This window comes from Monodelphis domestica, chromosome 2, assembly GCF_027887165.1.
Source record: "Monodelphis domestica isolate mMonDom1 chromosome 2, mMonDom1.pri, whole genome shotgun sequence".
Lineage (NCBI taxonomy): Eukaryota > Metazoa > Chordata > Mammalia > Didelphimorphia > Didelphidae > Monodelphis > Monodelphis domestica.
Window position 1 is genome coordinate 432,889,670 of NC_077228.1, and position 25,837 is coordinate 432,915,506.

Consider the following 25,837-nt stretch of genomic DNA (forward strand, 5'->3'; position numbering starts at 1 on the left):
CACCAATGAGAAATAACTCATGCAAATGCCCAAGGTTGAACTTTTGTTCAACATTTTTTATATAATGTACAAAAATATTTTTAAACTATATGGTCCTATTAAAAATAAGATCTATGCTATAGAAAGGTATTATTATTTTGAAGAGGATCTTAAAATCTCCTCTACTGCTTCTTACCACCTTTCATTCTTCTTCAAAAAGGAAGTTTTTTTTTTATTCAGACAATCACAAAAATCTTACTTCTACTGAGATTCCCACCTGTCTTTTTCATAAAAAATTCCCTTCCTGCTACCTTGGGTCAAGGAGCCTAGAGCCAGTTCCTAAAGGTACTAATTTACCTTTTTGGTATTAAGTTGGAATCTAATCATTAAGACAAGAAAGTATATTTAATTTTGGGTGTTTAAAATGACAAGAAAAGAGAATTGGAGTATCATAACAATGATAAATTCATATGCTACTTTTACCTATTTTATTTTTTAAAAATCAGGACAATATGATGCTCCTTGCCACTAGTGTATAATATTTAGTTTATTTTTGTGCCATATGTCCATAACTTTAAGATTTATCAAAGGAAACAGGATTACCTTTTAAATAGGTTTGACTATCAAATTGAATTCTGAAATAATAATGAGTAAAACTGGTAACATCTGACTCTGATCCTTATCATATGAATCATTTAATAGTAGGTTTGTTCATTTTTAAGTTTGTTTCTCAATTTAAGAACATTTATTTTTAAACAGAAGGAAAGTTTCCTGAACTTACATTTGGATATGATTCATTGAGGAATAAAAAAAAAATAGTCATTCCACTGGGTTCTTTTGCTTGGAAGCAAGTTGAACAATCGAAATATTGTTAGTATGAGTTACAAAAGCTGAATTCCACTCCCAGATCTATCATTAGCCTGTGTGACCTTGGGTAAGGCACCTGATCTCTCTAGGTCTGAGTTTTCTCATCAATAAAAATGAGGAGATTGGTTAGAAATGTAATAAGATCTCTTTCACTTCTAAGACTGATTATAATTCTTCCTATGTTTGCAAACAGTGTTGAAAAGTGTAGGAAAAGAAATTATTGACCTAATAGGTACTCAAAATTTAAACTTTCAGGGAAAGGGAAGAGAAAGGTGTGAGAACAAAGCAGATCACTCTAATAATAATAGTAGTAATAACAATAATGATGATGATGGAGAAGAGCAGAAAAAACTTCATTTGGATTGAATCCAAATCACTAGATCAATACCACAGATTTTTTAAAAGAATTGCTTTGTCAACTTTTTCCTTTGGTGTTTTTTTGTTGTTGTTGTTTAAACCTATTTCTCAAATTTAAAGAAAGTTGGAATGGCATGGGGCCATCCTTTGCCAAATTTTAATTTCTAATTTAATTTCTACCAAATCTAAGTGATTGTGATACAAAAAGAGGCAAAAGATAGTCCCTGTCTTTAAGAAGTTTACAGACTAATGGGAGAGACAACATACAAATACTTACAAATCAAACTATATGCTGGATGACTAGGAAATAATTAACAGAGGAAAGGCATTAGAATTAAAAGGTGTTCTATAAATCACTGTAATACCAATATTGCTAAGTTGGATGACCTGTTATTCATTTGATTAATTTGGGAGAACTCCCTAAGAGACTGTAAAATAACATTAACCTAAGTCATCTGGAGAAGAACAGGAAGATAAGGTTTACCATAATAAGGAGACGGAAGAACACACACACACACACACACACACACACACACACACACACACACACACACACACACACACACATCCTCCTGCATGAAAAAGTGACAATCTAGTTCTTTCTTCATAGTATGAAATGCTCTACCAACTTCCAAGATAGGGAATTTTAACATTCCAGGCCTTTATTTTTGCATAAAATCCAATAGGTTCATGAAAAGAGGAAACTTGTGTGCATCATGTCATGATCCTGATAGACTATCTAAATCTCCAAGATAGCAGTTAGAAAGGGGAAGGATGCATTGCCTATAATTTTTTCTAAGTAAATCCCACTCTCTGGCTATGACAGTTTGAGAACTCTTTTTAGTAGTACTAAAGGTCATTTTTTGAAAAAACTAAATTTCTTGTTATATATACACATTTTTATTTTGCGGTTATGCTTTTTAATATGAGCATTCTCTCACAACATGACCAATATGGAAAAATGTTTTGCAGGACCATACATGTATAACCCAGCTCAAATTGCTTATCATCACAGCAGTGGGGAGGGTAGTGAGGGAGGGAGAAGATTTGGATCCTATAATTTTGGAAATTTTATGTTAAAAATTGCTGTTTCGTATAATTGGGAAAATACAATATTTTTTAAATGTTCTTAAAACAAACACGTGTACAAACATATATATATTTCTGTATATTTAACTACACCCTCTAATATACCCTAATTATTTCCCAAATTCTCACTGATATTGGTGAGGTAGATTCCCCAGGTTCATCAGGTAATCCTGAGGACTTGGAGTTTCTAGTACTATTCATGATTTTCTATCCTATGTTCTCCCCAATATCAATCAACCATTTAATATATATTAGTTTTGTGTTTCTTTGTTTGTTTGTTTACAAATGAGATATTTACTAAGTACAGTAGTTATCAAAAACAACCCCCCCCCATAGGGATAGAGTGATGGAAAATACAGGGATCCTGGAAGAGTAGGCTCAAAGTCATTAGAGCATATGTAGCCAAAGGTAAATTAAGCATTGGTTACTGGAAGTCCTCTTCTCCCTTTGTGAAGTCCTCAGTCAGGCAACCAGCATCTATTAAGTACTTACCATGTGCCAGGTATTATAGTAAGCCCTGAAAGTTCCCTTCAGGGGTAGCTTTTGACTAGGTTCCAAGGGATTGTGGCATTGGAGGTGAAGCTTAGTCCCAAAGCTGCCTATCTTCACTGTGTCTACTTTGTCTTCTACATGTCTTGGCTACTATGTAAACACTGCCTTCAACCACTGTTACTCAAGGGATGTTGCTCTCATTGCTCTCATTTCCAGTAGATACTGCTGCTGATTCCCAAAAACAGTTCCAGGTCTTACAAACTTTCAAAGTTCACCTGTTCCATGAAGAAAAATGAGAAGAAAAAAAAACTTAGCTCCTCCCCACCAAAGGTGATTTTCACAACCACCAATGAGCAACCAGATGCTAGAATGATCAAACTTTTCAACTAGTTATCTATAGCCTTACAGAGTATGACTGATCCTCTTCTACCAATCAAAAATACTCCCAGTGAGCATTCACTCCTCCCAAATTGATTAAGGATCTATTCCTACCTAGTCTACATTTTTGATTGATTTATTGATTCAACCAGAAATCTAATTACTCTGTGTTTACAGTAATTAGTATAGGAGATAGAAAGCACCATTCCTACATTTGTAGTTTAAGGTTCAGCATGTAGTAGTAGTCTATGCATAACCGAGGATGGCGATTGTCTTTGTGCGTTTTCATCTATGATAGATGAGTGTTCACAAAGACACTTGTGCATGAAGGAGATTTAAGTGGAAAAGTCGATGCACAGAGACAGTCCCACTCTCTTGGCTTTGGAAGCCTGGGTCCAGTGGCACGAAAAGTCATTACACCTGGAGACTTCCTCAGCTGCATTGGATGGCCATGTTGTCTTTTGTGCTCCATCACGCCCTGAGCACTCCACAGTGCTTTGCTGCGTCGCCATCTCAGCCGTTGAACCTTCTTATTGGTTTCTTCCGTCTGTTCAGCCGAAGCAGTCTTCACATGCTGGGTGAGCAAAGCCCTGGTTCACCAGGGGTCTACGACAACCCGATGGCTACCCTCACAAGGTTTAGTCGGCCTGTTGAAGCTGTTCCCCGGGGTGTGGCCGCTGCCGCATGCTAGCAGCTACTGGGAGCCACAAGTGAGAGCTGGGTGTCAGGTGAGGGTCAGAGGCTGGAGAGGTGCCCTAGGGCATGACAAGCCCTCCATACCAGAGATACTACCCCTCCCTGAGCACCCCATACACCCCAAGGTTCAGCATTGTAAGCACTAACTACATTCATTTTTGAGAACAGTCACCAAAATCATCATAAGAGAAATTCCTTTCAAAATTACAAGATGTCCAACTATCTGGAACCCAACTTGCCAAGATAAAAAAAAATTAAATACAACTATAAAAATGCTGTCTAGGAGAAAACCATGTATAAAGGAAATGTAAATAAATATTTACACTTTTTTGTTCCTTTTAGGAGGAAGAAGTCCATTGTGCAAATTTAATTGTATTAAAGAGGAAATAGCCAATAACTGACCAAAGGATCAGACATGAATCGGGTCATTCCTTAAAAAGCAAGTTTATGAGCTCTGGGGTTGGCCTAGATAGGTGGAGTTCTGTTAGTCAAGTGTCATCTTTGGCAGTAGAGAAAAGAGTCAACTATGGATAGATAATCCAGCTTTTGATGAATAACTTTGTTTTTACTTGCTTCTAATGCAGGGCAAGAGGATTGGAGGATTTCTCATTCTTTCTTCCCATTGTTAATGGAAGATAACACAAGTAGCAGAAGGCCACCCCAGAGTCCACCTGCAAACTGAATTGAGCTGTAAAGATGAGTAGGCTTAGGGAACCAAATAAGGTCATCCACCTAGTGGAGATGTTGTACCCAAGGGGACCAGCATGAGAACTATTCCTTTTCTCCATGACTCTTCACTAGTGTTCTCTATGGGATTGCCAACTCTTCTCATTTCTCCTCATATTTTTTATGAAAGAGTGCATCTCTACTTTATGGGCAAACATTTTTTAAAATTTTACTTAATTAATTAATTTAGAATATATTTCCATGGTTACAAGATTCATGTTCTCTCCCAGCCCTCCCCCAAATAACCTCCCCCTCCCATAGCTGATACCCAATTCCTCTGGGTTTTACATGAGTCGTTGATCAAGACCCATTTCCATACCATTGATATTTGCACTAAGGGGATCATTTAGAGTCTATATGGGAGAACATTTTAAAAATACAGCAGGAGGATAGTAGTGGAAAGGAAAAGATGGGAAAGTATGAACTCACCAATGTGCTACAAAGTGACTTTTCAATGAATCAGGATTTGTCAGCTTCAGAACAACTTCTGAGAGATAGGAGAACAAAAGAAAGGGTAAAACAGGTACCAATACCCATGAGATAGACTGTGCCCCAATTTTTCCTCCACTTAATGTTCAATTCAATTCAATAAACATTTATTATATGTCTATTATTTGCTGAGCACTATGCTAGGCACTGGAGATATAAATAAGAAAAAGAAAGACAGTCCCTGTCATTAGGAAACCTACAATCTAATGGAGGAAAGCAACAACGGAAAGGAAGCTGGAAAGGGTGAAAGGGAAATCAGGAGATACTCAGACAAGGAGGTATCTTATTCTGAGGGGTTAAAACTAAACACAGCTGCAAATAATAAATGGAAAGTGAGCTGGAAGAGTCAAATCCTGCCCTCTATAAAGGAAAGCTTTGGGAGAAATTTAGTGCTCCTTTCCCCAGTTATCCAATCACAGGGAGAGGAGGCTAAAGGAGTTGGGAAGTTGCTGAGTGCTCAAGGCTGAGTTAAAAGAGCCTGGTGATGAGATTTCAAGTAATCAGTATGTCCTGAGAGGGGCATCTTGCTCCTGGAATTCAAACCAAGCAAAGCTGCAGATGAAAAGTGGAGAGATGTGATGTGATGATATAAAGTGATGCACAAGCCAACTACTTTAAGTACTACTTAAGAGACACAGAAAGCCTGTGATATCCAAGTCTTTCTTCTTACCCTGAGAAGTTGAATTTCATCCTTTAGAGTATAACTATTCTGCCCAAGTCTATATATTACACTTGAAGGTGGGCCTATCTGATTTATCAAGAAATAGAAATCATAAAATGTACTTAGAGCTACATAAATGTATGCAGTAGAGTTGTGCAAGACTTATAAAATGCATTTTATGTATTGCTTTTGCCCGCTATTTTTTTTTAGTACCAAAATGAGGGATGTGTAATTGCTTTGTACTCTTGATCCCTCCTCGCCTCTCCATTGGTCAGTTTTTTCTAAACCACAGAATCACAAAATTTATGAGCTAAAGAGCACCACAGTAGCTACTGACACTACCCTAGATACCAAATGGAATCTCTATCATTGAATATACTGTATTATATACTATACAAATACAATACAATAAAATGCATATTCATTAAGCAATCACTATGTGCTAGGCACTGCAGTAAGACTGGGGTTACAAATAAGGGGGGGAAAGGCTCAAGGAGCTTTTTATCTTGGGAGATCACATACACACATATAATCACACACACATACAAACACACAAATAAGCTCAAAAGAGAAGGGAGAGGAGGAAATACAAGTTTCAGGGGCATAATGATAATGGAGTCAAATCATGTATAGCTTGTGGGAATAGCTGGACTGTGGGTCCTCTTTAAAGATCTGCTTTACAAGGAGTTTTTTCACTACTCTCTAGCCTCCAATCAGAGAGACAGATGCTACTCTGATGACATGTGACAATCAAAGATAATGAAGTCTCTGAGATGATGAGTTTCCTGGTCATTCTCCTGGAGGCATGATGATGGTGGAGTTGAATCCAAGGAGCACTGGATAGGTTCATGAAACTTTTAGATGACTAATTGTTAGGTGGTTTTTATGACAACAAAGAGAAATTTGCCTCTTTGCAATTTCTACTCAATGTTATTCATTCTATTCTCTGGGGATCATGCAAAACAAGTCTAATCCATCTGATTGGACTTTTGACCCATATGATGAGCCATTTGAATCAAAGGCCTGTGATGATAATAGGCAAAAGACATTTATGAATACATTTTAAGGAGGCATATAACACCATGATTTAATAGATTTTAAAATTTGAAGTCAGCTTTAAAGAAACTAATTATTTCTTCAAAGACACCATGCTTGAACTTCAAGACATTAATTTTAGCAGACTTTTTATAAATCTCCTGATATTCAAGAAATAACATTTCAGAGCACTTGATCAAATGAAGAAATAAAGCTTTAGCTATGGGACAACAAAGTAACTCAAAGGAGAGAGATCCAGGCCAGAAGATGGGAGGCCCTGGGTTCAAATCTCACCTCAGACACTTCATAGCTATGTGACCCTGGGCAAGTCACTTAACCCCCACTGCCTAGCCCTAATCACTCTTCTGCCTTGGAAACAATACTTAGTGTTGATTTCAAGATAGAAGGTAAGGATAAAAGGTCAAAAAAAGAAACTTTAAGAATGAAGCAGAAGAAATTGAAGGGATTCAAGTAGGCAACAAGGAAACTAACTATCACTCTTTGCAGGTGATATGAAGGCATACATAAAGAACCCCAGAAAATCAACTAAAAGACTAGTGGAAATAATTAACAACTTTAGCAAAGTTGCAGGGTTCAAGATAAACCCACAGAAATCATCAGCATTTCTATATATTCCCAACAAAACTCAGCAGCAGGAGTGAAACTCCTTTTAAATTCACTCTAGACAATATAAAATTATTAGGAACCTATCTGCCAAGACAAACACAGGGATTATACAAACACAACTACAAAACACTTCACACAATTAAAACTAGATCTAAATAATTGGAAAAAAACATTAATTGTCATGGATAGGATGAGCTAACATAATAAAAATTATAATCCTACCCAAATTAATCTACTTTTCAGTGCCAAACTACCAAAAAATGTTTTTATAGACTTAGAAAAAATTATAACAAAGTTCATCTGGAAGAACAAAAGATCAAGAATATCAAGGGAAATAATGAAAAAAAATGTGAAACTGGGGGCCTAGCAGTACCAGATCTTAAACTGTACTATAAAGCAGTGGTTATCAAAACAATATGGTATTGGCTAAGAGACAGAAGGGTGGATCAATGGAATACAGTAGGGGTAAATGACCTCAGTAAACTAGTATTCAATAAACCCAAGGATCCCAACTTTTGGGACAAGAACCCATTATTTGACAAAAACTGCTGGGAAAATTGGAAAGCAATAGAGGAAAAAGTAGGTTTAGATCAACATCTTATACCCTATACCAAGATAAATTCAAAATGGGTAAATAGCTTAAATATAAAGATGGAAATCATGAATAAATTAGGTGAATGAAGAATAGTATAACTGTCAAATCTGTGGGAAAGGAAGGAATTTTAAAACAAGCAAAAGATAGAGAATATTGCAAAATGTAAAATGAATGGCTTTGATTACATCAAATTAAAAAGGGTTTTACAACCAAAGCCAATGCAACCAAAATTAGAAGGAAAGCAACAAACTGGGAGAACTTTTTTTAATTTTATTTAATTGATTAATTTAGAGCATTTTTCCAGGATTACAAAAATCATGTTCTTTCCCTCCCTTCCCCCCGTACCCCTCCCATATCTGATGCACAATTCCACTGGGTTTTACATGTGTCTTTGGTCAAGACCTATTTCCATATTATTGATATTTGCAGTAGGGTGATCATTTAGGGTTTATAACCCCAATCATATCCCCATTGACACATGTGATCAAGCAGTTGTTTTTCTTCTGTGTTTCTACTCCCACAGATTTTCCTCTGAATGTGGATAGTGTTCTTTCTCATAATTCCTTCAGAATTGTCCTGGATCACTGCATTGCTGCTAGTAGAGAAGTCCATTACATTCAATTATACCACAGCATATCAATCTCTGTGTACAATGTTCTCCTGGTTCTGCATCAATTCATGAGTGTCATTGCAGTTCACATGGAATTCCTCCAATTCATTGTTTCTTTGAGCACAATAGTATTCCATCACCAACATATACCATAATTTATTGAGCCATTCCCTAATCTATGGATACCCCTCATTTTCCAATTTTTTGCTGGCACAAAGTACATGGCTATAAATATTTTTGTACATCTTCTTCCTTATTATATCTTTGGGGTACAAACCCAGCAGTAGTATGGCTGGGTCAAAGAGTAGGGAGTCTTTTAAAGCCCTTTGTGCATAGTTCCACATTGCCCTCCAGAATGGTTGAACCAATTCACAATTCCACCAGCAGTGTATTAGTGTCCCAATTTTGCCACATCTCCTCCAACATTTATCACTTTCCTTTGCTGCCATATTGGCCAGTCTGATAGGTGTAAGGTGGTACCTCAGAGTTGTTTTGATTTGCATCTTCCTGATTACAAGAAATTTAGAACACTTTTTCATGTGTCTATTGATTTCTTGATCTGAAAATTGCCTATTTATGGCCCTTGCCCATTTATCAATTGAGGAATGGCTTGATTTTTTGCACAATTGATCTAGCTCTTTCTAAATCTGAGTAATTAGACCTTTGTCAGAGTTTTTTGTTATGAAGATTTTTTCCCCAATTTGTTGTTTTCCTTCTGATTTGAGTTGCATTGGTTTTGTTTGTACAAAACCTTTTTAATTTAATGTAATCAAAATTATTTATTTTACATTTTGTAATTTTTTTCTAACTCTTGCTTGGTATTAAAATCTTTCCTTTCCCAAAGATCTAACAAGTATACTATTTTGTGTTCACCTAATTTACTTATAATTTCCTTCTTTGTATTCAAGTAATTCACTCACTCTGAGTTTCTCTTGGTGAAGGGTGGGAGAACATTTTTATAATAAAGCTCTCTGACAAAGATTTAATTTCCCAAATATAAGGGAACTAAGTCAAATTTATAAAAAGTCAAGCCATTCTCCAAATGACAAATGATCAAGGGACATGAATAGGCAGTTTTCACACAATGAAATCAAAACTATCAATAAGCACATGAAAAAGTGTTCTAAATCCCTACTGATTAGAGAAATGCAAAACTCTGAAGTACCACCTCACATCTATCAGACTGGCCAATATGGCAGCAGAGGAAAGTGATAAATGTTGGAGATGTGGCAAAATTGGGACACTAAAACACTGCTGGTGGAGTTGTGAATTGGTTCAACCATTCTGGAGGGCAATGTGGAAATGAACAGAACCAAGAGAATATTAAATATATCAATAAAAATGTTTTAAGAATGACTTGCATGAATTTCCTTTGGAAGAACAAAAGCTCAAGGATATCCAGGGAAATAAAAAAAATGCGAAGGAAGGTGGCCTTGCAGTACCAGATCTCAAACTATACTATAAAGCAGTGTCATCAAAACAATATGTTATTGGCTAAGGAAAGGAGGATCAGTGGAATAGACTGGGGGTAAGTGACCTCAGCAAGACAGTCTATGATAAGCCCAAAGATGCCAGCTTTTGGGACCAAAATCCACTATTTGATAAAAACTGCTGGGAAAATTGGAAGACAGTATGGGAGAGATTAGGTTTGGATCAACATCTCACACCCTACACCAAGATAAACTCAGAATGGGTGGATGACTTGAATACAAAGAAGGAAATTATAAGTAAATTAGGTGAACACAAAATAGTATACTTGTCAGATCTTTGGGAAAGGAAAGATTTTAATACCAAGCAAGAGTTAGAAAAAATTACAAAATGTAAAATAAATAATTTTGATTACATTAAATTAAAAAGGTTTTGTACAAACAAAACCAATACAAAAATCAGAAGAAAAGCAAAGGTCTAATTACTCAAATTTATAAAAAGCTAAATCAGTTGTACAAAAATTCAAGCCATTCTCCAATTGATAAATGGACGAGGGACATGAATAGGCAATTTTCAGATAAAGAAATCAAAACTATTAATAAGCACATGAAAAAGTGTTCTAAATCTCTTATAATCAGAGAGATACAAATCAAAACAACTCTGAGGTATCACCTCACACCTAGCAGATTGACTAACATGACAGTAAAGGAAATTATGAATGCTGGAGGAGATGTGGCAAAGTTGGGACATTAATACATTACTGGTGGGGTTGTGAATTGATCCAACCTTTCTGGAGGGCAATTTGGAACTATGTACAAAGGGCGCTAAAAGGCTGCCTGCCCTTTGATCCAGCCATAGCACTTCTGGGTTTGTACCCCAAAGAGATAATAAGGAAAAAGACATGTACAAGAATATTCATATCTGCGCTCTTTGTCATGGCAAAAAAAAAAAATTGGAAAATGAGGGGATGCCCTCCAATTGGGGAATGGCTGAATAAATTGTAATATATGTTGGTGATGGAATACTATTGGGCTCAAAGGAATAATAAACTGGAGGAATTCCATGGGAACTGGAATGACCCCTAGAAACTGATACAGAGTAAGAGGAGAAGAACCAGAAGAACATTATACACAGAGACTGATACACTGTAGTACAATCAAATGTAATGGACTTCTCCATTAGTGGCAATGCAGTGATCCTGAACAACTCGGAGAGAACTACGAGAAAGAACGCTATCCACATTCAGAAGAAAACTGTGGGAGCAGAAACAATGAAGAAAAGCAACAGCTTGATTACATGGGTTAAGGGGGATATGACTGGGGATGTAGACTCTAAATGATCATCCTAGTGCAAACATCAACAACATGGAAATAGGTTCTGATAAAGGACACATGTAAAACCCAGTGGAAATGTGTGTCGACTATGGCAAGGGGAAGGGGAGGGGAGGGAGGGAAAGAATATGATTCTTGTAACCAAGGAATAATGTCTTAAATTGACTAAATAAAATTTTCAACAACAACAAAAAAAAATAGAATGACTTGCATGGCATGGAGAACTCCATAAGGAGGAAATTCTCTCTTCCAATTCAGGTTAGCAACACCTCTGCAACACAGAATCTTAGAGAATTGCCTAGAACTGGTGTGTCAAACTCAACTAGAAATGGGGGCCACTATACCACATCATAAGAATCCCTGCAAGCCTTAGAAAACCACAGCTTAACATTTTCTATACTTTTTCAAAATTGCCTATGTTCTTTTGTGTTTTACTTCTTTTGTTAAAGATATTTATTTAATTCTGGGTTAATTAAGTTAATTTAACTTTTAAAAAAAGAATGACCTGTATAATATATCTATACACACCTTGTGAAGATTAAAATTAACTCTCCACTGATTGTGAAGATTAACATTGTAACCCTTGCCTATTTTTAGAATGCCCTAATTAAAGTTGAGCAGGAAGATCTGCCTATTTTTAGATCTAATCACCAAAAGTGTAAACATCCCATTTAATAATTAAGTGGGAGGTCTATGACTCATGTGTGCAATAGTAGGTGATGAATCAGAATCGACTGACTGCCTCCTAGGCAGTCCTAAGCAAGGTTTTAGACTATAATTTGTCCACATAAAAAGTGAAGGAAAACACAGGAAGTGATGCAAAAGAAGTGTCTTTAAAAGGAACCATCATTTCCTGTAAGCCTGACTTCTTCATTCTTTGGAGTGGAGGCTGAAGGAGAAAATCTGCTGACTAGGCCTGAGACCCTGTTACTGATGAGAAAAGAGCTGACTCCTTTCCTAGATATTTTCAGAAGAAACTAGCCTCAGGAGAGACTAGCCTCTTAAGAGAGTTTTTCCCCAGGTCCTTGGCATTGCTGAGGCCAGCAAAGAACCAACTCTCCCTGCCCAGGTTGGGCTAGGGGCCAGAAGTAAATTACTTAGTGCTTAGGCTAGATATCTTACCCTATCCTCTCTCTGATTTTCCTTACTTCACTCTTTCTCCATTTTGTAAAAAATTAAAAATAAATCTCTTTGGAATAAATTAAATTCCTAGTGATCACACTCTTAAATAATCCAGTCCAACCCTTTTAAAATTAACCTGTTTTCCCCTTACAACCTTCAGAGAAAGAGAACTGATAAATAGGAACAAGCAAGACATTTCATAATATATACATATATATCTTTTTATTAAAAGATACCTTCTTTAAGCACAGGGAAGGAAGGGAGGCTTGGAGATGCTTAGGAATTTTAATATAACAAACAAACAAATAATATATATTTTAATTTCCTTACCTATAAAATACACATAATAACAACACAAACTTAAAGGGTTACTATGAGAATGAGAAGAGATAATATATGTAAAATGTTTTACTATATAAATTTATAATATTATTGTAATTATATGTAACTAATCATTCCATATAATGATATAAAATAAACTATATGTAATACAAATATTTACTATATAAATGCTATCATGATTGCTATTGTTGTTAAGTTACCAGTTAATAATTTATTTCTAATGTGGTTAGTCCAGGATGTATCTTAATCTGACCCAAGGGATATTATTGTACAGAATATCAAAAGGGAAAAACAATGAAGAGAATGACAAAAACAATGGGATTAATCAAACTTGACTCTAAGAGTGAACACTGAACCGTATCAAAATGTTTGTTTTAATAATAAATTTTCCTAGAAATACATTCCACAGTATCCAAGAAAATTAAAAGAGTATAAAATTGAATACAAAAATCATAATATAATAGCTCTTAATGACAGACTTTTGGTTTTATTTGTTTGCTCCATCTTCCAGCATTCTTCCTGACTTCAGACTTTATTTAAGATTGGAGTTCTGCACACTTATGGAAGGAAGATCTGAATTGAGCTTAGGTACTTCTGCTGTTTTCTCTGGGTATTACAAGGATCCTGTGAAAAACTCAGGCTGAGTACTGAAAATTTTTAAATGTTCCCAAAGAGACAAGATCTAGGGGAAATTCTGCTCACTGCCTTCCTGATCTGAACTGTGGATTCTTGAATATAAGCAAGACTTCTCTTGTCTCTAGATAAAAGTTTCAGTAGAATGCTCCTATATTCAGCTCCTATTAGCACACTGTGAGGTTTTGAATGTTCAGAAAAATCAAACTGTAAGGCTCCCATTTGGTGTGGGATTCCTGTTTTTATTATTCCTTTGCAAGCTTTAGCTTGAGCTAGATGCTAAGAAAACTGTTCCTTCTCTACTCCTGAGATAAAAGCAATGAAGCTACTGTCTGTTTCTGAACTTATTTTTTACTCAGTAAATAACTAAGATTCATGTATGTTGTAGGACCTCTGTAGGGCTGTGACTAGGACTGCCTATCTGTGTCATTCCTATGTCCAGCCTCCCTTTTGAGTCTACCTAAATATGTGACCCAGTACTGCATAGTGAGCAATAGAGCATCTTGATGGTACCCATTATGTCACCTTGTCCTAATTCAAGGACCTCCCCCAAGGAATATTTCCTTCTTTAGTGCTTCCTGTCCCAGTGTATACTCAACTCCAATGTTCTGGATGCTCTGTGTAACTCTCTCCTGGCCTGAATCCATCACAGTTTCTTTAGAACATTCTGTATGTATCTTGATGCTGACTCTAGCTGGAAAAATGACTCACTGTGACTTTTTTTTTTTAATTTTCTGATCAGGATTTGTTCTAGTGTGTTTTTTAAATCTTTATAAAGGAGATGTGGTAGGAGAAATGAGTTGTACTTCTTCCTACTGCTCTGCCATCTTGACTCAATTTTTTCCAGTACCAATATTCCTTTTATGATGCAATGTCTACACTTCACGAAACATCATGATCTCTGGAGAACAAAATTTTTGGTGGCCCAAATGGCATTGGAGAACTATGTGGTAAGTACATGTAGTCTAGATAATAGTACCATGCTCAGGGAAATATATGACAAGAAATAGCCTACCAAGTTTTGGTATATGACTGCAATGGAATATTATAATGCTGTGAGAAATGATGAGCAGCTTAATTTTTTAAAAATATGGAAAGATCTATGTGAGTTTATAAAGAGTGAAATGAACAGAATCAAGGGAAAATTATATATAACAACAGAAATATTGTTTGAAGAATAACTTGTGTATGTCTACCTCCAGAGAAAGAACTGATTTAAAAAAGGAAGAAACAAATAAGACATAGTCTTACATAAGACATAGTCATACATATATCTTTTTGTTAAATTAAATTTTCTGTAGTGTGAGGAGAAGAGGGAGAGAGATACCTGGGAACTTTCATGTAGCAAACTAATTAATTAATTCTTTTAAAAAAAAGAAATATTTAACAAAAGGAGATGGACTGGTCATATAAATAGTAAAGGATAACAGAGGAACAACTCAATGTTCCACTGGTATCCAAGAAACATTAAATGACTTCCAATGGACCTCTAAGATCTTTGATAAATGGAAAGTCATGGATGTGAATCATTCCAAGAGAAAGCACAAGGAAGAGCAAAGGCAATGATATTTTCATAATCAGTTGAAGACTGGAAGAATTTTCTTGGTCACTTCTTTAGTTCCTACTATTTCTAAATTATTTAAAGCTAACTTGCCTCTCAAAGAAATGAGAGACACTACTATCTCATTAAGTTCTAAAACAATTATTAAGTGACTAAATAGTTTTAAAATAAAGTTATATATTTGTTCTTTCTAACTATAGACTTGATAGTTGAGAGAATCAGCCTCCTGATTTCTTAGATTCTCTCTATGTGATCTTAATTGCCTTTAATATCTGCTCCCATGCTAAGAGGGAAGATATGCTAAAATAAACCATTCTCAATCAACAAACATTTTTCAAGTAGTGGTTATATGCAAAGCACTGTTCTCCCATCCCACAAAATCTTAGATTAAATATCTAGCTTTTGTTAAATAATGAAAATGGTATTATACATGCAATGAATATAACGAAATATTATATAATTAGCATAAAGGAATATGAGTTGATTGAGGGGTGATCTTCATGATCAGAGGCTATTTATAGGGTATGTCTAGAGCCCTAGATATTTGTTTCTGAGCCTGACAGAATACAGAATATTCATGTGACATCTGTGTGAACCTCTATAGTTGTGAGGAAAAGCTACCAATCAATATCAGTTATCATATCCTGAGTCAAAAAGTTTCCTTTGTGTTCTTTTTTTTTTTATCCATTCCCTCTTTAACTTTGTGTCAATTCTAAGGAAGAAGGGTGGCAAACTGGGTTAAGTGACTTGTCTATAGTGACATAGCTAGGAAGTATCTGAGTACCAAATCCAACTGACTCCAGGTCTAGAGCTCTAGATACTGTGCTACCTAGCTGCCTTGTGATATATTATTTCACAACTAAATCTTTTTTTCCAGTGAAACCAACTATGACACCAACATTGGTATTACCATCTGTGTGTAAGGCAAAAATGTCAAGATTGAGCAGTAGTTCTTTTCAACCTGAAAGGACATGATGCCTATTTTTTCTGTTGCCCACTGCACTGGTCTTGGGAACCTGTAGAAGTCTGAGAAAAATTAAATGCTGCCCATAAGGAAGAGGCATACATTGAGACCTGGTATCTAATTGACTCTTTTCCCCAATATTCAAGGTTTGAATTTTTCAAGAAGATAAATAGCAAAAGCATCCCAAAAGGTATAAGAACCAGATTTCCTTATGTAAAAGCTTAATATCAGGGGGCAGCTGCGTGGCTCAGTGGATTGAGAGCCAGGCCTAGAGATGGGAGGTCCTAGGTTCAAATCTGACCTCAGATACTTCTCAGCTGTGTGACCCTGGGCAAGTCACTTGACCCCCATTGCCTAATCCTTACCACTCTTTTGCCTTGGAGCCAATACACATTATTGACTCTAAGATGGAAGGTAAGGGTTTAAAAAAAAAAAAAGCTTAATATCATCTGAACTAAGATTAGTTACCTCAATATGGGCTTGGACATTAGGAAATTGAGAGCAGAACTCCAGACACTCAAAAATAATGATCCACTAAGTAGAGGAAATATCCTCTTTGTGGATACAAAACAGTAGAATCACAACCCTTGTGTACTAAAATTCAGTAAAATTGTATTAGGGTCCAATTCTATGGTGTGGCTACCCTCTTGAAAATAAGCCAAGGCCACCTGATCCCTTCATCCATAACCCAGCTGCAATGGATTTGATTCAGAAAGCCACCCCTTGAAAGAACCCTGGGCCATCTGTGCTTTCTAATAATAGGCTGCCCTCCTAGTTCCAAACCTTCATCACAACCCCAAACTCTCTATTGAGTCTCTAACAGAGACTGAGAAATACAGATATTGCAGAGAGCAATCTGAATCCCTTCAGGCATTTGAGAAATCCCCAAATGGCATTTTTGAAAAGTCACCTTTACTTCCCACTTGAGTTTGGACCCTAAAAAGAACTTTTAGTTGGAGAATTTTATACTTTCAGTTGTAGCTGCTAATTCATTTTGCCTGAGCAAACTTTTGGCAACAGTTTTCAGCAGCACATGAAAGAAGTTGATATGGATAGCATACTGAGTAAGGGAAAATTCAAAAGGATACTTGTTTTTTAAGGAGAGAATATTGATGATAGACACTGGAAGCCACCAATTTAATAAGCACTGATTGTAATATTTCTTTCAGAAACTCTGCTACCAAGACTGGCAAAACTAGTAGAGGGCATGATAAACAAGAGATAGAAATGTGAATATACTATCTGAGGAGCAGCATATCTGACTGGCAATTTTATGGGAAGTCATAGGTTCAGTCAAAGGAGTGAGGTTGGAACTTCATTTTTTGGATCATGGGAATAAGAACTAGAAGAGTGCTTAGCAAGATTGGTCTAGAGTCTAAACCTGGAATAGTACAGGGATTATTAACCTTTTTTTGTATCATGGACCCTTCTAGAAACCTAATGAAGCCAATGGACCTCTTCTCAAAATGATATTTTAAATGCACTAAGTAAAATTAACTATATTGAAATAAAGATATACATACATGAAAAGGAGTCACTATTCTAATACACCTATAAGTCGTCATTCAGCCTTTGCTTGAAGTCCTCCAAGGAAAAGAAACCTATTATTTCATAAGGCAGCCTTTTCCACTTGGGGATAGGTCTGATTTCTTGAGAATTTCCTCCCTAGCCTAAATTTATCTCTTTTCCACTTAAACCCATTGTACCTGCCCTCTGGGGCCAAAAAGACAAAATCTATTTCCTTTTTACCTAACAATCTTTTAAATATTTCAACATAGCTTTAATGTCCCACAAGTCTCCTTTTTTTAACTATCTCATTTTTTTCATCAGTCCTCATATGACATGGAGTCAAGACCCGTTATCATACTAGTTGCCTTCATCTTATATACCCTCCAGTTTACCAGTTTATCTTTCTTAAACTATGGAACACAGTATGACCAGGACAGAGCCTAGAAAACTATCATTTCCTCATTCCATTTAGCTAGATTTCTCTAAGTAACCCAGTTACATTTATGTTTTTAGCTACCAAACCACACTGTTGACTCAACTTGGACTTGCAGTTCACTGAAATCCCTAGATTTTTTCCAGACAGCCAATGCTGCCCCCTCTTATATTTTTTAAATTGATTTTTCAAACTATATTATAAAATTACACAGTAGTGCTATGGAATTAAATTTAATCCCACCCTCTAGACTGTGAGGATTTGTAAAATTTCTGTCTATTTTTAAATACTCCTTTCCAAATTGTGTAATAAATAAATTTGATGAGTATATGCCATTTATCCTGTTATTATCCCTATTCCTTTTCCTCAAGTAGAAACTTCCTCTTTTATTTAAAAAAAAAATGTCCAATCCTGCAAAACAAACTAAAACACTGACCATGTTTGATGATTATAACAGTAGTAATAGAACTAATAGTAATAGTAATAATAGTGGTGGTGGTGGTGATGGTAGTGATGATAGTAGTAACACTATCAGTAGTGGAAATGTAGTAGTGGTGGCAACAATGGTACTAACTGTAGTAGTAGTGGTGGTGGTGGTGGTAGTAGCGATAGTGGTAGTAGCAGTAGCAGAAGCAGCAGTTGTGATTGTTGTAGCCAACATTTATTTAGCATGTTAGTGTTTGTAAAGCTCTATACATGTTATCACATTTGGTCCTCCAAATAGCTTTGCAAGGAAGATGTTATCATTATCCTCATTTTACAGATGAAGAAATTGAGACTGAAGGTTGCTATAAAACTTACCCAGGATGACACAAGCTAAAAAGTGTCTGAGGCAGGATTTGAGGTCTTCCTGACCCAATGTACAACATTCTTACCAATTTTGTCTCATTCTCTATCTCTAGTTTGTTTCCTCTCTGCCAAGAGTCCATAATTAGTTTTTATATTCTTGATATTTATTGCTTCTAGTAATATTCCATTATATTCATGGAATACAATTTATTTAGCCTCTACAAAAATGAACATTGACTGTTTCTAGTTCTTTGCTACTACAAAAATCCACATTCTTCTTTTGTAATTTCAGATAAATACTGAACCAAAGGTTTTCTTTCTCAACCATACAAAATTTTATTAGAATATTTTCCACACATATTAAGGACATTCTTGATAAGAGTATTAAAAGAAAATGTTTTCCAGCAATATTATACAGTAGAATATATCTTTCCATCATGCAATTGATAAAATAGATAGAACATACAAGATTTCATTGTGTTTGTCTGCCGACTTGGGAAAAATTGATTAAATAGAGTAAAATGGCATCTTTAAGATTCAACTCTATAGAAAATGTTTTCTTCATGCATGCTAAAATTGTATATGAATTCCTGGAAAGAAGTAAACTCCATTGATAAATTTATTCAGTAACCTTGTGATCATTTATATTGAAGAAGGTATATAATAGAAAGACATGTTGACTAAAGTTATTCACCACTGTCAAAAAGAAAATACAACAGATTCCAAGTAAAAAATAAATTCCTACAAGTCCTTAGATGGTTATGTTTATTGATGAAACTATTAAGATCACAAAAATGACTGGAATATTGAAGAGTCCCCTAAAAGAAATCCATAATTATTCAAGAGTTTGTTCTACCTATTTCCATGGGAAAAAATTATGAAGATAAAGAATTTCAGGTGTCCAGACTATAATATGTTTATTGACATGGCAGTTGTGCAGATTGTACAGAGTCCAAGCAATTTATTTTTTGGTTGTATCCCTATCTATATAAGCAATTTGATTTTTTAAAATGTCAAAATTCCTAATCCTGACTGAGGCATTCTGAATAATGAAAATTTTGAAGAATTATTTACAAATTCACATTTTAACAGGAAGTATGGTGATTTAAAACATTGCTCTTTAGAGCTGAAATGACTGTCCAAATTTGGATTACTATTATAGTCCACATGATCACTCACCTTAAAGATCTGTTCAGCATCTAAGGCCACTGATGATTAAAGAGTGAATCCCCTCCAATCTATCCTGCTTGTTATTTGAAACACTATTCTTCAGATATTTCAGAGAAATAAATACTTTACACTGTGATAGTTTGCCTCACACACATACTGCCTGAAATCCTTCAGTATTCCATAAATATCCTCAGCTTCATTTTCAGATGTTTTCAACCCCATTTGATAGCTGATACTTGGAAGTTATAATACATTGAATAGCTAGCTATTACTCTACAGTAAAACACATTCCAAGAAAAACTTAGAATGTTGCCCTTTTACAAGTGTTTTCAAAGAATAAAATTCAGAGAATAAAGACTTTATCCTAGATCAGAATTTTCTTTTTGCATTTTTCACATGAAAAAGATTCTTCATAGAAGACCTTGATGACAATATTCAGGAATATAAAGTTTTCAAGTTAATTGTGAGTGTATTATACTTAAATTTAATTTGTCATTTTAAAATAAAATATATAAAACGTATAAATGTATAAAAATATTTTAAATAAAATTTGTTTTGTTAGCAATACAAATAAACTAGAGAATGGACTATTGAGGCTATGTTTATATTTCATAGAATCTTTTTTAAAACCTCAGATACAAGAATACTTTTCTCAAATTAAAATAATCATTTCATATTAACTATGAAAAATACCTCAAAATTATAATATAAGAAAAAAAATTAAGTGACATACATTCCAATTGATGTTATATACTTATTTTTAAATTTACATTTATACTCATAGCATAACATTAAATTTGAGAAAATTTGGAGAAATGGTAACATTTTTGTATTTATTAATAACTTAGATAAAACAACTAGAATTCATAAGCAACCAATGCAGGGCATGTTAAAAATTATAAGAAACAAACATGGGTCATCAAAAGCTCAGAAAATATGGGGTATATTATTGATATCAATATCTTAAAATTAATATTCTTAAGTTCTTATGTAATATATTTTCATGTCATAAATTTGAATGAATGAGATAACAAAAGAAAATCTTTAAATTCAACAATAGTATCTTGGTTTTAACTTTAGGTCATAAACTAGAATATTGTTGTCAATGTTGTCTACCCTACAAGTTTTCAACTGCAATTAACTGCTAGCTTAGCATCATTAATCACAATTCATTTCTCTTATGAAGGAGTTTTTAATTATAATGCTTAAGGTTCTTGTGCACACATGATTGTTGGATGTGTTCATTTACATTTAAATTATTAAATTTGTCACCTGCAACAATGTATTCATTCAACAATATATGGTCCACTTTTAAATGACTCATGACAATTAACAATGATCTACAAGCTCTCAAGTGATTCAATAAAAATTCAGGGCAAAAAGAATGCATTGAGTGAATGTGGAGCCTGTTCTAGGACTCTCCATTATAAAAAGAATTGGGACTATTAAAATCTGGAACTATTCAATATAATATAGAACAACTACCTGGCTTACTTTAAATGTATTCAGATATTCCTGTATCCCATACAAATAAGATAACATTCACTTGATTATGAGATACTTATAATTATTTTGTTTCATTTTGTTTGTTTCATTTCTATTTTGTTAGTTTTTATACCTATAATGAACAGGGAGGGGAGCATCTAGGTGGTGCCCTAGTGGATCAAGTACTGGGCTTGGAATCAGGAAAACTCATCTTCATGAGTTTAATTCTGACCTCAGACTTTATAGTTTAGTAATCCTGAGTGAGTCACTTAACCCTGTTTGCCTCATCTGTAAAATGAGCTAGAGAAGGAAATTGCAAACTATTCCAAGATCTTTACCAAGGAAATCCCAAATGGATGCCCCAGAAAATTGGACATAATTGAAATAACTAAACAACAAATAATGAACAGGATCCTTCAAGTCACAGGCTTCCTGAGGTGTAAGGCCCAGAGCAGGGCCTCATTTACCCAAATCTAAGGTCAGTGTGGGCTATTGAATACAACTTAATATGTATCTTAGATAGACACTGCAAACAGGGAGGAAAAGTGATAGTTGAGATCACCTTTGGGAAACTGAAAAACTACTTTTAAAATTCCAAGTTTCCACCTAAAACACAGACCCATCTTTTATGATTTAAAGCATTGTTGATGCTGTGGGGATTTAAGTCACAGAGCACATTAGTCCTTGGGTGGGTGGGGGGAGTAAAAAATGGAGGTTAAGATCAAACAAAAGAATGAAAAGAAGCCTACATTAGGCATGAGCTGGCTATAAAAGATTACAAATAAGGAATTGCCCAGATGAAACAATGCAAATGATGATCAAAATGAGCTGGTTATGTTGTAAAAATGAGTATAACCAATTGATAGTCCAAGCACTCTATTGGTGTCTTCAATAGAGTATAAGAAGGATTTCAGAATATTGTACAGAATTTCCCTCTGGAAGGATACAGTCAAAAAGTCTCACAAGATTGGTACGGCATGGAGGAATTATGATCTATATTACTAAAGGTTAAGTCCAAATCAATGCTATCACATTTCCATAAAGGTGTTGGAGTAGTGAAATATTTCTATACAAAGAAATATAATCTTCATATTGGAATTAAAATAAATTAACAGGAGATTGAAAAGCAACAGAGTTAGGACCATAAGAGAACATTCAATTACTTTCTCAATGATTTCAACTTGCCATTCACAACAAACCATTTATTAGGAAAAATTGGTAATAACAGTTACTGAATTATTGTCAATGATCTTTTAATGATCATACAGTATGAGAGATTTGCTACAAGACTAGTGTAGTCAAATACTATGAGGTCGCCAAAACATTGGATAATTCAGACTTGATTACTGACAAAATTCAGAGTATATTATTGAAGAGATGATTCCCAAGCATTTAGAAAGGAATGCCACAATCACTGAGGGCTATAATGGCTTCAAAAATAGGTCATAGCAGACCAACCTCAATACTTTGAGTATTAGATATGTGGAATGTTATCACTGAATTTTAGCAAAATATTTGACAAAGTCTCACATTATCTTTGCAGACAAGACAGTTGTGGACTAGAGAACAATAAAATTAGGTGAACTTAAAACAATTTGAAAGGCTTTCCCCAAAAAGTCTATAGATGGATGAGAACACATAGAAAATTCTCTGGGGAAGGTTTCCATGGATTTTTACACAGCTCTGTTCTGTTCATTTCTTGCCAATGACTTAGATGATGGTATAGTTGTCATGCTTTTCACATTTTAAGATGATACAAAGCTTGACAACATACCTAACATTTTGGTTAACAAAATCAGAATCAAAAGGATTTCAACAAAATAAAATGAGTTAATTATAATAAAGTGAAATACAATAGGAATTATGTAAAGTCTTACACATGGGTAAAAAAAAAAACAGCTTCACAAACATGAGATGTGGGATGTGTGACTAGTATAAAATGAGGTCCTTGAAGGCAAGAATGGCTTCACTGTTGTCTTTTTGTCCTGAAACCTAGCACAATACCTGGTTTTTATTAGGTACTTAATAAATATTTGTTTAAATTGAATAGAGAATAGTGTGTTTGGAAGAAATATCTAGGAATTTAGGTGGTCTCCAGCCTTAATATGTGTGAAAGAGCAGTACAAAAAGCTAATACAAACTTAGACCAAATATAATAAGGGCGTAGTATCCAGAAATAAGAGAGTGATATTGCTCTACACTTTGTTCTGTTCATACTCTATCTGTAATGTGATCTTCAGTTCTCATGCCATAGCTTAGGAAGGATATAGACAAGCTGTAGCACAAATAAAAATTCACTTCCCTCAATGTTTACCATTATTCATATTCAGACTCTGCATACTACTGGCTTCAGGGGCCAGAAACTAGAAGGCCATCATCTGCAACTTAAATGACCAGAAATTATATGTCTCAAGCTGGGTTGTGCTCGTGTTTAAGGAAGCTTTGTTGAATAAAATCCACTATGTATATGATTTTATGACTATGCTTGTCTGGAAAATGAATTGCTATGGGTAGATACATGTATGAGAAACACAATAAATAGTATAAGTAGAACCCAAAATAGATTAGTCATTCTACAGCTAGCTAGTTTCCCCATTGGTAGTAATTGTTCTGACAGAGAAAGCTCCTGCATGGACTATTGCTTTGCCCTTGATAGAAGTATGGCTTGGCTCAAATTCAATAACCTCTGACAAAGAAAAATGGATTTGATTCATGTATTTGGTAGTTGAAAAAGGCATTGTGTGTGTGTGTGTGTGTGTGTGTGTGTGTGTGTGTGTGTGTGCAGTATATAAATGCTATTTATAATAATGAAATAAGGAGATCCTTCTTTATAAGGGAGCGAGCTCCCCCATGTGAGTCAAGAACCCTGAGGATACCTCATTTCAAACAAGACTAGATATAAGCAATAGAAACCAAAAGAGAAACTTGGATACATTCACTTCAATCCTCCATGCTTTTCTGTTTAAAGGCTCATTTCCTTATAAGGTTTTTTCAAGTTTCAGAAATGCAATGTAGGAAATGCTCTAGAATATTATTGAAGTGGCAGAAATGCCTAATCAAATCACTACCACCTACAAATAACTGGAAAATGTCTTCTCCTTTGGAGTTTTTTTCCCTTTCTTGATCCTAAACTTAGAGGCTTGGACAAAAATCATAGTTAAAGGCCTCATACCTTAATACTTCATAATACGTCAAATGGCATAAATTCAAGAATCAAAACAAAGTATAGCAGATTACAGTATGAATTGGAGGGTTAGGTCTACTCTCTTCTCATGTCCCTTACTCTTCCCCATTGGTCTTGAAGAGGAATTGGAAACAAAAATAATTGAACTGGTACTCTTCTGGCTGTCTCCAGAGAAACAGAATGAGCTCTGGGTTAGACATTGCTCTCACCAACCACTGAAGAACCTGGTTCCTAGTCATTTTTCCATTCCTCAGCTTCTACCTTTTGCTCCTAGTCTGCAGTTTTCTACTACATTCTGACTTCCACAGTAGCAGAACAGTATCCATCCTAGTTTCTTCATTAGACATAGTAAGAGAAAAATGAAACTGAATGGGTCACATATCATCCTCCTACTTTTTCTTCCCACAGCTTATTTGCCTAGCTTCTTCCAGAAACAAGTTCATTCAAGGCCTAAGGCCATTGAATTTTAAGAAACTCTAGGTAATGCCTATGCCCTTATACTTAGCCATTAAGTTTCCATGACAATTCCTCTTTAGACTTGAGCAGGAAAGAGTTTATTATAATTTTTTTAAATCATGAGCACCTAATAAGATAATGGATAGGAAAGTCCTTTGAAAACTAGAAAGCACTATACAAATGTGTTATAATAATTCTATCATGCAACTAGATGCTCCACTTATATTTCTCAAAGAGATTATTATTATCAAATGACAGTTTTATAAATGTATACAAACCATAATTATAAGAGCTTTCTGCTTTGCAGTTTTTTCAGTCTAACATTTTCTATAGGTGTGCTTCTTTATCTTCTCATTCTTTTGCAAACTCCTATTTTGTTCCACATATCTCTTACTCAAAGGGTAAAAGAAAAATCCCTACACTACATTAAAAAATAAATTAATCTTTGAGTATCTGACTTGTTTCTTTCTTTACTAAAATCTCATGCACTTATTTTCCCCACTACTCTATCCTCATGATTTTTTTTTTACTTTTTTTTAAATCCCTTACCTTTTGTCTTAGAATCAATACTGTGTTTTGGTCCCAAGGCTAGTAAGGGCTAGGCAATAGGGGTTAAGTGACTTGCCCAGGGTCAGAGCTAAGATGTGTCTGAGGTCAGATTTGAGCCAAGGACCTCCCATCTCTGGCTTGGTTCTCATTCCCATCTCTGGCTTGGCTCTCATTCCGAGCCACGTAAGTGCCCCCTATCCTTATGAATTTTTGAGAAACCATTTTGTACTACAGTTCTTTCAAGCATGTTCCCTAGCAGAAAGTTCTTTTGAGTGCCTTA